The sequence below is a fragment of the Triticum aestivum genome, chromosome 7A (assembly GCF_018294505.1).
Source record: "Triticum aestivum cultivar Chinese Spring chromosome 7A, IWGSC CS RefSeq v2.1, whole genome shotgun sequence".
Lineage (NCBI taxonomy): Eukaryota > Viridiplantae > Streptophyta > Magnoliopsida > Poales > Poaceae > Triticum > Triticum aestivum.
Window position 1 is genome coordinate 177,636,497 of NC_057812.1, and position 11,738 is coordinate 177,648,234.

General features: G+C 46.0%; 1 pseudogene; it reads right to left on the reverse strand.

Annotated features, from left to right (window-relative positions):
- Nucleotides 1-9,315: 9,315 nt before the first annotated feature.
- On the reverse strand, nt 9,316-10,455 carry LOC123153233 (uncharacterized; annotated as a pseudogene).
- Between the last annotated feature and the right edge of the window lie 1,283 nt (nt 10,456-11,738).

The window sequence follows — 11,738 nt, forward strand, 5'->3', positions numbered from 1 at the left end:
GTCGAGACATAAAAATCAATATATTGAAAGCCTATGTTTGGACATCGGAATGGTTCCGAATGGTTCAGGCATTTTTTCGGAGTACCGGGAGGTTACCGGAACCCCCCGGGAGAAGTTATGGGCCTTATGGGCCATAAGAAGGAAGCACACCAGCCCACAAGGGGCTGGTGCGCCCCCCTTGGGCAGGAGGCCGAATTGTAATAGGTTTGGGGGGGGGGGGCTTTCCTTCTCTCCTACTCCTCCTTCCCTTCCTCTCCTACTCCAACTAGGGATGGGGGGAATCCTACTTCCGGTAGGAGTAGGACTGCCCTAGGGCACGCCATAGAGAGGGCCGGCCCCTCCCCTCCTCCACTCCTTTATATACAGGGAGGGGGGCACCCCATAGACACACAAGTTGATCATTGATCTCTTAGCCGTGTGCGGTGCCCCCTCCACCATAATCCACCTCGGTCATATCGTAGCGGTGCTTAGGCGAATCCCTGTTCCGGTAACATCACCATCACCATCATCACGCCATCGTGCTGACGAAGCTCTCCCTCGACACTCTGCTGGATCGTGAGTTCGTGGGACGTCACCGAGCCGAACATGTGCAGATCATGGAGGTGCCATACCTTCAGTGCTAGGATTGGTCGATCGTGAAGACGTACGACTACATCAACCGCGTTGTCATAACGCTTCCGCTTACGGTCTACGAGGGTACATGGACAACACTCTTCCATCTCGTCGCTATGCATCACCATGATCTTGCGTGTGCGTAGGATTTTTTTTGAAATTACTGCGTTCCCCAACAGTTTCGTGCGGGGTTGCGGTATGGGAGACATGGACGACGTGCGCTAGGCGCACTAGGCCGGCCCATTAAGTGCATCAGGTGCCGGCTTTGGGCCGCCACACAGTCTTAGCTAAGCTGGTCCAAGCAAGCCATAAACATTGCATTGATGAGGGTTTAAAACCCCCCAGGCGCAAGCGAGGACGTGTGCTTGCTTAACTACTGGACCCGTTGCGCCAAATGACACAGAGATCTGTTGAATCCATGTGCACATTGAAAAGAAAATCCATGGTTTAGTTGGTTTATAGTTGTGGGCAAGCACATATGGTAACAAATTTAACGCCCGTTGCACCAAATGGCACATGATCCTATTTAAAACCATGAGTGCTTTGAAAATATTTGTTTGTGTTTATAGACTTAGGTTTTAGCAACCACTTAGTATGCCAAATTCCACAAGTCATATTTCAAACCCGAAGTGTTTGAAAATGTTTGTCTTTGTCAATAAAATTTGGTTTTATGAACCACTTAAGTACCAATTCAAACCCTTTAAAAACCCCTTAGATGCCAAATAATGCAAAGTCCCAATTTAGACCAAGAGTTATCTAACATGTTTACATTTATCCTTTACATAGAAATTTCACTGCACGTAGAAATTTTCAAGCTTAAAAACAACAATATGTTCAAAAGAAATAACTTGATAGGAAATTATACCTATTGCTAAACCACAACTTGACAACATTAATGTAAATATATACTTATATCACCAATTCATACTTCCATAATACAAAATCAAGTAAAATGGATCCACAAAAAGTTTTAGCTTCAGAGCTTGATCTTTCTTTATTTGACACGTCAACGGCGGGCTTATGCATGCCTGAACTTTATTACCAACTGAAGAAGCCATTACAAGAGTTCAGAATTACATAACGGGAGAGGTGGGATTGAAGGGGAAGATTACAAGCTAAGGCACAAAAACTATAATCTCTCAGCAAGGTGTCTCAACATAGAGGACCAAGCATCAAGCAGAGTCCATTTTGGAATACTTTTGCAGTGATGCGCCCAAAGGTGGAGGATGTCTGCAGCCGCCCCGGCGATGGAGTGAAGGCCTTGGTGCTCGGCTCAAAATACCATTGCATTGTGATGTTCCATAGAATGGCCATGAGCACCGTGGGGCGGGTTTTATTTGTCAGCTGGCCATCCCAGGCGTGAACCAGCTGGCCATTCGTCTGCAGAATACTGATCTATGTTTGTCTTCGTATCCTTTTTCTTCTCCGAACTCGAGTGTGATGCCTCTTGACCGACAATTTTCAAACCATCATATTTAGCTTTTCATTCCATGAGAAATCTGTAATGGGTCTTCACCCATGTCGTCACTAAGTTTATGAGGGAAAGAAAGCGTGTAACTAGATTGTTGCTTGTTTAGTTTCAAGTTAGCATTTCTAGACTGTTATGGTAATTAAAGCTTGTATATTGTTTTCAAAAGCCAAGCTAAGAATGAAGTACACAGTACTATAACTGGGAAAGTAGGAAAATCAAATCATATACTCTGACACATATTGCAGAAAGAGAAGCATGAAGCGCACTTCCTTGAAATTTGAACACAAGTGAACATTCATTTCTATTGAGCCTACTATTTATCTACAGAGGCGCATGGATAAGAAAAGACAGAAATTTAGAAAATGTATGCAAATTCACATATACTTTTTCTAAAATCCCATGGTAATGTGTTGGTGTACGGTGTATTCTCATATTCCAGGGAATATGAAATTCATACAAAAAGAAAACATGGGACATAGATGGGGACTGTCTTTAAGGCAAAGAAAGTAACTAATCAAGAAAGAAGCTTGCACATTCCATTTTCCTGGAGTAAACATTGCAAAGTACCCAGCTATTAAAGTTCCCGGCTAGTACTTAGTATTTGACAATGGGACAAAAAATTAGCAGACTGCACAAACACCAACTTACATGTATGAGGTCCTATTTGTGAGAGAACGTCGTACACTAGCTCTGGGCGACGGCTTCGTGTTAAATAGCCAGGGGCGCAACTCCCTGGGTTAGCGTACAGATTGGATCGAGTACATCTTGGAGAACAAGGGATAGAATAGAGAGATATCTAGTTACAATGATAACAGAATATTCGAACAAACTATCTCTATCTATCTAGGTTCGGTTGACATCCTGTGGGCCAAAGGCTATCACGTAGAAGCTCCATATGTGTCGTTTAACACCCTCCCTTAATCACAACTTTGTCAAGTGGAGATTACGCTTGAACTCCTCAAGATTCCTCGTGGGAAATGCCTTTGTAAATCCATCTGCAACCTGATCACGTGAATGCACAAAACGAATTTCCAATTGCCTGTTAGCAACTCTTTCTCTGACAAAATGGAAATCTATCTCAATATGTTTTGTTCTGGCATGAAACACTGGATTAGCAGATAAATAGGTAGCACCAAGGTTATCACACCATAAGCATGGGGCTTGAGTGCATTTCACACCAAGCTCCCTCAACATGGACTGAACCCAAATAATCTCAGCTGTAGCATTTGCTAGTGCCTTGTACTCAGCTTCTGTACTGGACCTTGATACAGTGGTTTGTTTCTTTGCACACCATGATATCAAGTTTGGACCAAAGAACACTGCAAAACCACCAGTGGAGCGTCTGTCATCTAGACATCCAGCCCAGTCAGAGTCAGAAAAAGCACTAACAAGAGTAGATGACGACTTGTTGAAAGTAAGACCAAGATTCATAGTATCTTTCACATATCTCACTATGCGCTTTGCAGCAGTCCAATGAGTTTTGGTGGGAGCATGAAGAAACTGACATACTTTGTTCACAGCAAAGGAAATATTAGGTATTGTCAACGTTAAATATTGAAGTGCTCCCACTAAACTCCTGTATCTGGTACCATCCTCTTGACTCAAAGGTTCTCCTTCTGCAAGGGATAATTTCTCTATACTAGACAATGGAGTTGGTGAGGACTTACACCCTTGCAACCCAACTCTTCTTACCAGATCATTTGGTTCACCTATTGAACATGCCAGGCCAAACTTTGTTATTTTCTTATAATTGACAGGTTTTGTCACCCCTTTCTGCAGACGTGTACGTTGAGGAACAGGTGCTGCTGTAGTATTGTCCGACACAGAAGATCCAGCCGCTGCACCGGTTGATCCCGAGGCAGATCCTTCCAGCGCCCCTGTCGCACCAGGGAAGGAGTCCACGGGATTTTCTGTGGCGGTGGTCTGCAGCAGCTGCGATACAGCCGGTGCAGAAGATCTTGCGCCTGGCTGCGGGTCCACTGACGACCCATCATGGCGCAATGATGGTGTGGGCCTGGGCGAATCCACGTTGGATCACGTGCCGCCAGACGGATCAGCGCGGGGCTCCGCACCTGCCTCCTGTCTGTTGGGTGCGACACAAGTTGGTTGCCGTCGGATGTAGTGGTGGGGCCCATCTGCGGGCCAGCGACCCTGCGTGTCGGCACCGAATTGATGGGCGCCGGAGGACACGCCCGAGCCAGTGGAGGGGCGCCGCGTGCCAGGCGCTGGGTCGCAGGAGGCGCGCCTGGCGGGCGACACGGGTTCCCGTGGACTGCTGCCCTGCTGCTGCATCGATCCCGAGGCAGATTCACTGCTGGGCTGCTGCAGTTCCAATCCCGATGAGGATCTGCGCGCCAGCCATGGACACATAAAATGTGGGCTGATTTCATCACCGTTTTGGGTGATTTCTACATCATTTTCTCCACCGTTTTCATCTGCATCATCACAAAGCTCAAGTGCATGGTTATGAGAGTTAGTCAGTGATTTATCAACACAATTATTTCCCCCTTGATCAAGACCGGTGAGGCTAGGTGGGAGGAGAAGAATTTCTTGACGAAGTAGTGCACCGGTGTTGGGATGAAGATCGGAAAACGGGAACTTCGTTTCATCAAAGACTATGTCACGAGAGATATATACTCGGCCCGTAGAAACATCGAGGCACTTAACTCCTTTATGCTTGGCACTATAGCCAAGGAACACGCATTGCTTAGAGCGGAACATTAATTTGCGATTGTTGTATGGACGAAGAATGGGCCAGCAAGCACACCCAAACACACGAAGAGAGGTGTAGTCGGGTTTGGTGTGAAGGAGTCTTTCCATAGGAGTTTCATTGTTAATGACACGACTAGGGAGCATGTTGATGATATGAACGGCAGTGAGAAACGCCTCATCCTAGAACTTGAGGGGCATGGAGGCGCCAGCTAAAAGAGCTAGTCCAACCTCTACAATGTGTCTATGCTTGCGTTCGGCAGACCCGTTTTGTTGGTGAGCGTGCGGACGAGACACATGATGAGAGATTCCAAGTTTTTGGAAGAAAGAGTTTAGTTTCTCGTATTCCCCTCCCCAATCAGATTGGAGAGCAAGAATTTTACTATCAAATTGGCGTTCAACTAAAGCTTGAAAGTTGAGAAAAACTTGGAACACATCGGATCGTTTCTTAAGAAGATAGATCCAAGAGAACTTGCTATAATGTCAATCAAACATAGTATGTATGTCTACCAACATAAGAGGGGGCAGGACCCCAAACATCAGAAAAGATAAGTTGCAATGGTTTGGTAGAAATACTTGTAGAAACTGGATAGGGTAACTGATGACTTTTGGCCTTTTGGCATGAATCACAAATTGTTTTGACATCACGCTCTCCAACATATGGGAGCTTATTTTTCCTAAGCAATCGCTCAACTAAAGAAAAAGATGCATGTCCTAAACGATCGTGCCACCGTGTTGAAGACACTTTGGTGGCACTAAACACTTGTTTATTCAATCTTCTAATCTCCGGAATCAAGGGATAGAGTCCACGAACGCATCTACCTCGATAGAGCACCTTCTTCGTTGCCTGATCCTTGATCAAACAGAAGAAAGGGTGAAATTCAAGAAAGACATGATTGTCAATGGTAATGCGGTGAACAGAAAGAAGATTTTTTGAAGCACTAGGGACATGCAAGATTCTTTTAAGGTGAATTTTTCTGTGAAGGGTTTTTATGATTGAGTGGCCAATATGGCTAATTCTCATACCTTCTCCACTGGAAGTGTGGATGTGGTCCTTGCCACGGTACTTTTCACGCATGGTCACTCTCTCCAGCACGCCGGTGATGTGGTTTGTGGCGCCGCTGTCGACATACCAGTTGGTGTCGACGCCATAGGAGCCATCAGCTGCTCCAGCCACCTTCTCATCTTGAGATGAGTCATCTTCATCTTCCTCATAGCGGTACCAGCAATCTTTTGCTGAGTGGCCCGGTTTGCCGCAGATTTGGCACCTGACCATGTCAGGACACGACTTGTTGTTGGAGTTGTTGTTGCGCCGGCCTCTAGTGTTGGTGTAGGAAGGCTGGCCGCCGCCACGTGCGTTGTTGGAGCCGCTATTGTTGCCGCCACCAGTGCCCTTGCCCTTGCTGTTCTGGGGCGGCCTGCGATGACATGACCTCCCGCCACGGCCGCGCGTGGCGGCGTTAGCAGAAGACTTGAAGCCGCCTCCTACAGCTCCTTGGAAGAGGGCCACCCGCTGATCAAAGTTGCTCATCTGAGCGAACAACTCGTCGAGGGTGACCGGTATGGTGCGTGCATCAAGGGCAGACACCAACAGCTGATACTCCATGTCAAGCGCATTGAGGATGTACGAGATCAACTCATCATCCTGCAATGGCTTGCCAGCAGCAGCAAGCTCGTCGGTGAGGCCATGCATATGCGCGAAGAAGGAGGCCACCGACTGCGTTCCTTTCTGCGCGTTGGTGAGGGCTGCACGGATGTTGTTGACGCAGGACAGCGATGTTGACGAGAACATGCTCGCCAATGCCGTCCAGAGCTCGTGTGCATGAGCGATCGAGGTCACCTGCACCAAGACTTCTTTGGAGAGATTGTTCAGAAGATATCCGAGTACCTGCTGATCTTTGCGAACCCAGATGGGATGGAGTGGATTCGGGATGGTCTCCTCCTTCCCATCCTTGTCCTTGCTGACGACGATCTTGGCCGGCTCCGCCATGCTTCCATCGACATAGCCGAAGAAGCCTGCCCCTCTCAGTTGCGGCGTAATCTGGGTACGCCACAGGATATAGTTTGTGCGGGTCAGCCGCTCGGTGATCTGACCAGAGAGGGCAATGGAGGTGGTGCTGGAGGAGGCCATGGCAAGGGTTGTGGGAGGAGGAGGGAAAACTAGATGGGAAGAGTTAGGCTTTGTATACCATGTGAGAGAACGTCGTACCCTAGCTCTGGGCGACGGCTTCGTGTTAAATAGCCAGGGGCGCAACTCCCTGGGTTAGCGTACAGATTGGATCGAGTACATCTTGGAGAACAATGGATAGAATAGAGAGATATCTAGTTACAATGATAACAGAATATTCGAACAAACTATCTCTATCTATCTAGGTTCGGTTGACATCCTGTGGGCCGAAGGCTATCACGTAGAAGCTCCATATGTGTCGTTTAACACTATTAAGTAAACATGATTGAAGGTTATTTACCTGCGCTCGACCAAGTTAGAGACAGTTTTGGTCCCAGTCACCTTAAATAAATTTTTATGGAATTCTCTGTGGATATCTGAGAAGTGTTTATTTGCTGAAATAGGTTAAGCGGTTTAAAAGCTATGAACAGGATAACAAGCGACTCAGTAACTCAATTAAAGTTTCAGCTAAACTTAGAACTGGTTATTTAGGTTTTTGCTTGAGGAAAATATTAATTTATTCATGGAATAGAGATTTAACCTTTTTTGTATGTAAGCTGATATAACTTTTCTGTACTGCCGGCAGTTTGTTAAAATCCACAAAACAGTCCCTTCAGTAGGTTAATGATGAAAGTTTTTTTTTGCGGGTATTTCAATGATGAAAATTAATTACTAACTATGGTGCAAAATATCAATGTTCCTTCACTCTTTTGAACTGCAGGGCGTAATTTGCCCATCCAAGTTCAAATTTGAATATGTGGGTTATGTTAAAACACAATAAGGTTTTGTTTGTGTCCAAACATACTTTTTTATGATTGTACTTCTGAATCCCTATATTAAAACCTTGCTCCACTTGCTACTTTGTCAGGCCCGAGTGGATTGAGGCGCTAGCAGTCGATCAAATCAAGAGATCAAATGAGGAAATCAGGCCTGAATCTGGATGTATTACTATAAAAGAGGAACTATAGTGTAATGTGTTCATAGCCAAATAGGCAAACTTGGAGAATAAGCATGAATGAATAGCCAGCCACAACCCGGCTGTTAAGTAGGTGTGATGTCCCCGGCAACGGAGTGAAAGGGAACAGTTACTACGCGGTAACGTTACAGTAGGGATTGGACGACTCGCGCGTTTTGTCTGAATCTTCAACAGTTAACTGAAGAAAGCTACACTGCTTCAGTAGGTGTGACACACTTACATGTAGGCCTTTCAGATTATAAATCGGCATTGCCATTGCGGTTATTGAAGATCTTCGTGTATAGCTTTTGGATCAAAGTCAAGCATTTCGTATCGCCTTCACGTATACCAGTAAAAAATATAACTAAATCATGGCATTCATGCATAGTCAATGAAACTACAAAAGAAAGTCCGGAACTGTCAGAAAAGTTCAGAGTTAAATGATCGACAAGTACAGAGTTTGCACTAAAAAGACAACTAATACATTGGCAATGTAAACTATTATCATTTGTACTGTAAAAAAGGTTAGAGAGAAAAGTTAATAAAGATGAGTGACATAAACCTGTTCAGATCTTTATAAACCTGGGTACTTGTTTGAGATAAAATAACAAAAGGGAATTCAGAAAGGAGTTCAAAACATATAACATTGGAGGGTTAGGCTCAATTTAGTCTCATGTTCTTCCTGTACATGTGTGAATTCAGAGATGCCAGAAAATCAAGGCGCAAATTACACAGAACTATGGAGCTAAAATACAACTATTTAGATCAAGGCACTATTAAGAAAGATAACATAGTTCAGTAAGTCATGAAAATAAATGCTGCAGAATTTGGAGACCACTTAGATACTGTAAATTCAGTTAGCAACAAGACAGACAGATTGTACTTACATTTCAAGGAAAAATATGACTACTCCACACAGTGAATCATAAACATTGACACTGTAATAACTGTTTACTCCACACTGTAAATAGACAGAACAATTATTTTTGGCCACAACTTGAATCTGCTCTGCAACTTATGAACTTGTAGTTGTTCTGCAGATTATCAAGAGCAGCGAAACAGTTTTGATTTACAAACATAGTTAGTCCTACTACTTATCTGCGGTTGCCCAGATCATAACTGGATCATGCTTGCTTATCTGAAACTAATACAAAAAGATAGAGCAGTTTTAACATGGTCCATCACAGGAAACAGAGCAGAAGAAGTACTAGTGCAGGAGCGAATGCCAGGTTCAGAAATCCATCACAGAAGCAAGAAGAACAACAACAGTTTTACTAGCTTGCAAGAACAAGTGGAGCAAATTGCTCAGAGGTACATCCGTGGCGATCGTACATGGACGAACTATTACATCAGCCAGTGAGTATCCTCGTATGCACTTTGAAAACAATTTCAACATCGGACTTAGTAGACACTTGCAGGCGAGAAGAAGTTGCTGTGCCCTCCAGCGTGAAGATTGGCCGCGGCATTGCACCTCTTCTCCTTCTTGAGCGCCTCTTCGGCCTTCCACGCTTCTTCAAATGGATCATGGAAGATGATCGGCGGCGGAGGCTTGTAAGTCCCAACGTCTTGGGCAATGGATGACTTGTCGTTCGTCGACTCTTCTGCTTCTTCATCGAGGAAGGTCCTAAGGAACTCCAGCTCGTCAGCTTCGAGCGGGACGATTTCTTCTGCAGCATCAGCGAAAAGCCCCTCTGGTTCCAAGTAGAAATTCTGCTCGATGCTGTTAGTAGCTCCGACCGGGAGATTTTCCTCCGCTTGTGACCCGAGAAGCTCATCGATTGTGCAACAGAACCGGGCCATGTCGTCGTCAGCTTCAGGTACGGATTCATCCGGCAAGAAAACCGGTGCTGCAGCGGTGAACGACGATGTGGCAGGTGCCGGGACCGGGACGGCACCGCGCATCCTCTTCTGAGGGCGCGCCGGATGAGGCTCGGCGGCGGCAGCGGTCGCTGGCCTCTTCTGCGCGTGCGTGCTCTGGGTCACGGCCTCCGGTTGCGGTTGTTGAAGCTTGTACGCCTCCGATTCCTGTCGGGCCGCGTCAGGGGCATGCTGAGCCAAGTGCATCTTGCAGAAGACCTTCACCCCGTCGCTGACGGTGGCCTCCGGCAGCAGGCACCGGTACTCCTCCATGACCCAGCCGGTGGACTTGCCCTTCTTCTTGAAGGACAGGTTCTTGACCTCGCCGACCTTGACTCCCGCGTGGCAAATCTCCGTGGTCTTCTGGATGGTCCAGGTGCCGGTGCCGGCGCCGCGCACGCTCTGGTGCTTGCTCCCGTTCTTGCTCTAGCACGTGGTGAAGAAGAACCGGTCGCCGCTGCTCACGGCCTGCGGCACGGGCGCGTACCGGGCGGCCAAATCCTTGGGCTCGCAGCCGGAGATGTTGACGCGGTGGATGAGCTTGTCGACGCCGTGCAGCGTCTCGCCGGAGAGGAGGCGTGGCAGGTAGTAGGTGACGGCGTCCACTTCCGTAGGGCTCAACCGGTAGTGGTGGAAGACGTCGTCGACGTCGAGCCCCTCCATCCCGGCCGGCGGCAGCCGGATCTGCTGCTAGGGTTCAACTGCAGCTAGGAAAGGGCGGGCGACTGGGATTTGGGCGAGGTCTGTCTGCGGGATCGGAAGGTGTTGTGGGACGCGAAGGAGTTGTGTGCTGATATTTAAAGACGCTGTACTGCGCGTGCGCGATGGAGGACGCGTCAGATTTCCTTTTTCTGAATCCGAATGTGTCCCCAGTTCAGTTTCCCGTCAGATTTCTGAAACTTGCCGCTCCCGTTTGCTTTCATTTTCTGAAACTTGCCGACCTGATTGTGATCCTTGATTTTGAGACTAACAGCGTGTTTGACAGTTTGAGGGAATGGGCATGGGAGTTTTTAAGGGGGAGTTGGCTGAGGGATAAGACATGGGAATGTGAATTTAACAAAAAATTACATTCCTCTGTTTGGTTCAGCGGTGCAGGAATGGGAGTTATTGAGGAGACATTGAGTATGCACAAACCAGCCTTGGGCCTTTTGTCTAGGTTTGCAATGCAACATCAGACAAAATAAAATGACGGTCAGTACAGAAGCTATTAAAACTGGATGCAAACAGATTATCCCTTGCATTGAAACTATTTTGCATAGTGGGATATTCAATGTATTCCTTGCAGGAAAAGTTTCTTATTTAAGCAGAATAATGTATGAACTGAGAAGCTATGCCATTCTGAATAAAAATATATGATAAGTGTATAGCTTAGTGGCCTAAATAGGATAGCAATAACCTGCAGGTTATGATAGTTTTGACATCTCCCCGGAAAAAAAAAGGTAAGACAAAAAGAGTACATATAGCTTACCAGTAACATCAAACTGAATATTGTTGCCGCCATTGCAATTCATAGCCACAAAATTATGTTCAACTGAATGGTTGCAAGACTTGTGTTTATACAGCAAACTACAGTTCTCCAGGAGAATTGCAAGGTAATGTGGTATTTATATAACAAACAATAGTTTGTATAGGAGAAGACTATGTACAAATAAAGTGGCAAAAATCAAATATTGTTACTGATGAGTTTTCAAGTAAACAAGTAGTCCTGACCTAAAAAATATTAAACTAGCAATGCAGAAATGTAAATCTGGAAATTCACTTATTTTTTGGCCGCCTCAAGCTCCTGACGAACAAACACCACTTTGTAATCATCACGCAATTGGATGAAAAGTTCGGTCTTTCCAGCATCACCACCAATGACACGAACAGCCATGACAACCTCTTCAGTAGTGAGACCTTTGATATTTTGGAGAATCTCAAGTAACTTGGTTCTGTTGGCTGATGTTTGCTCGTGAACTTGTGCTTCA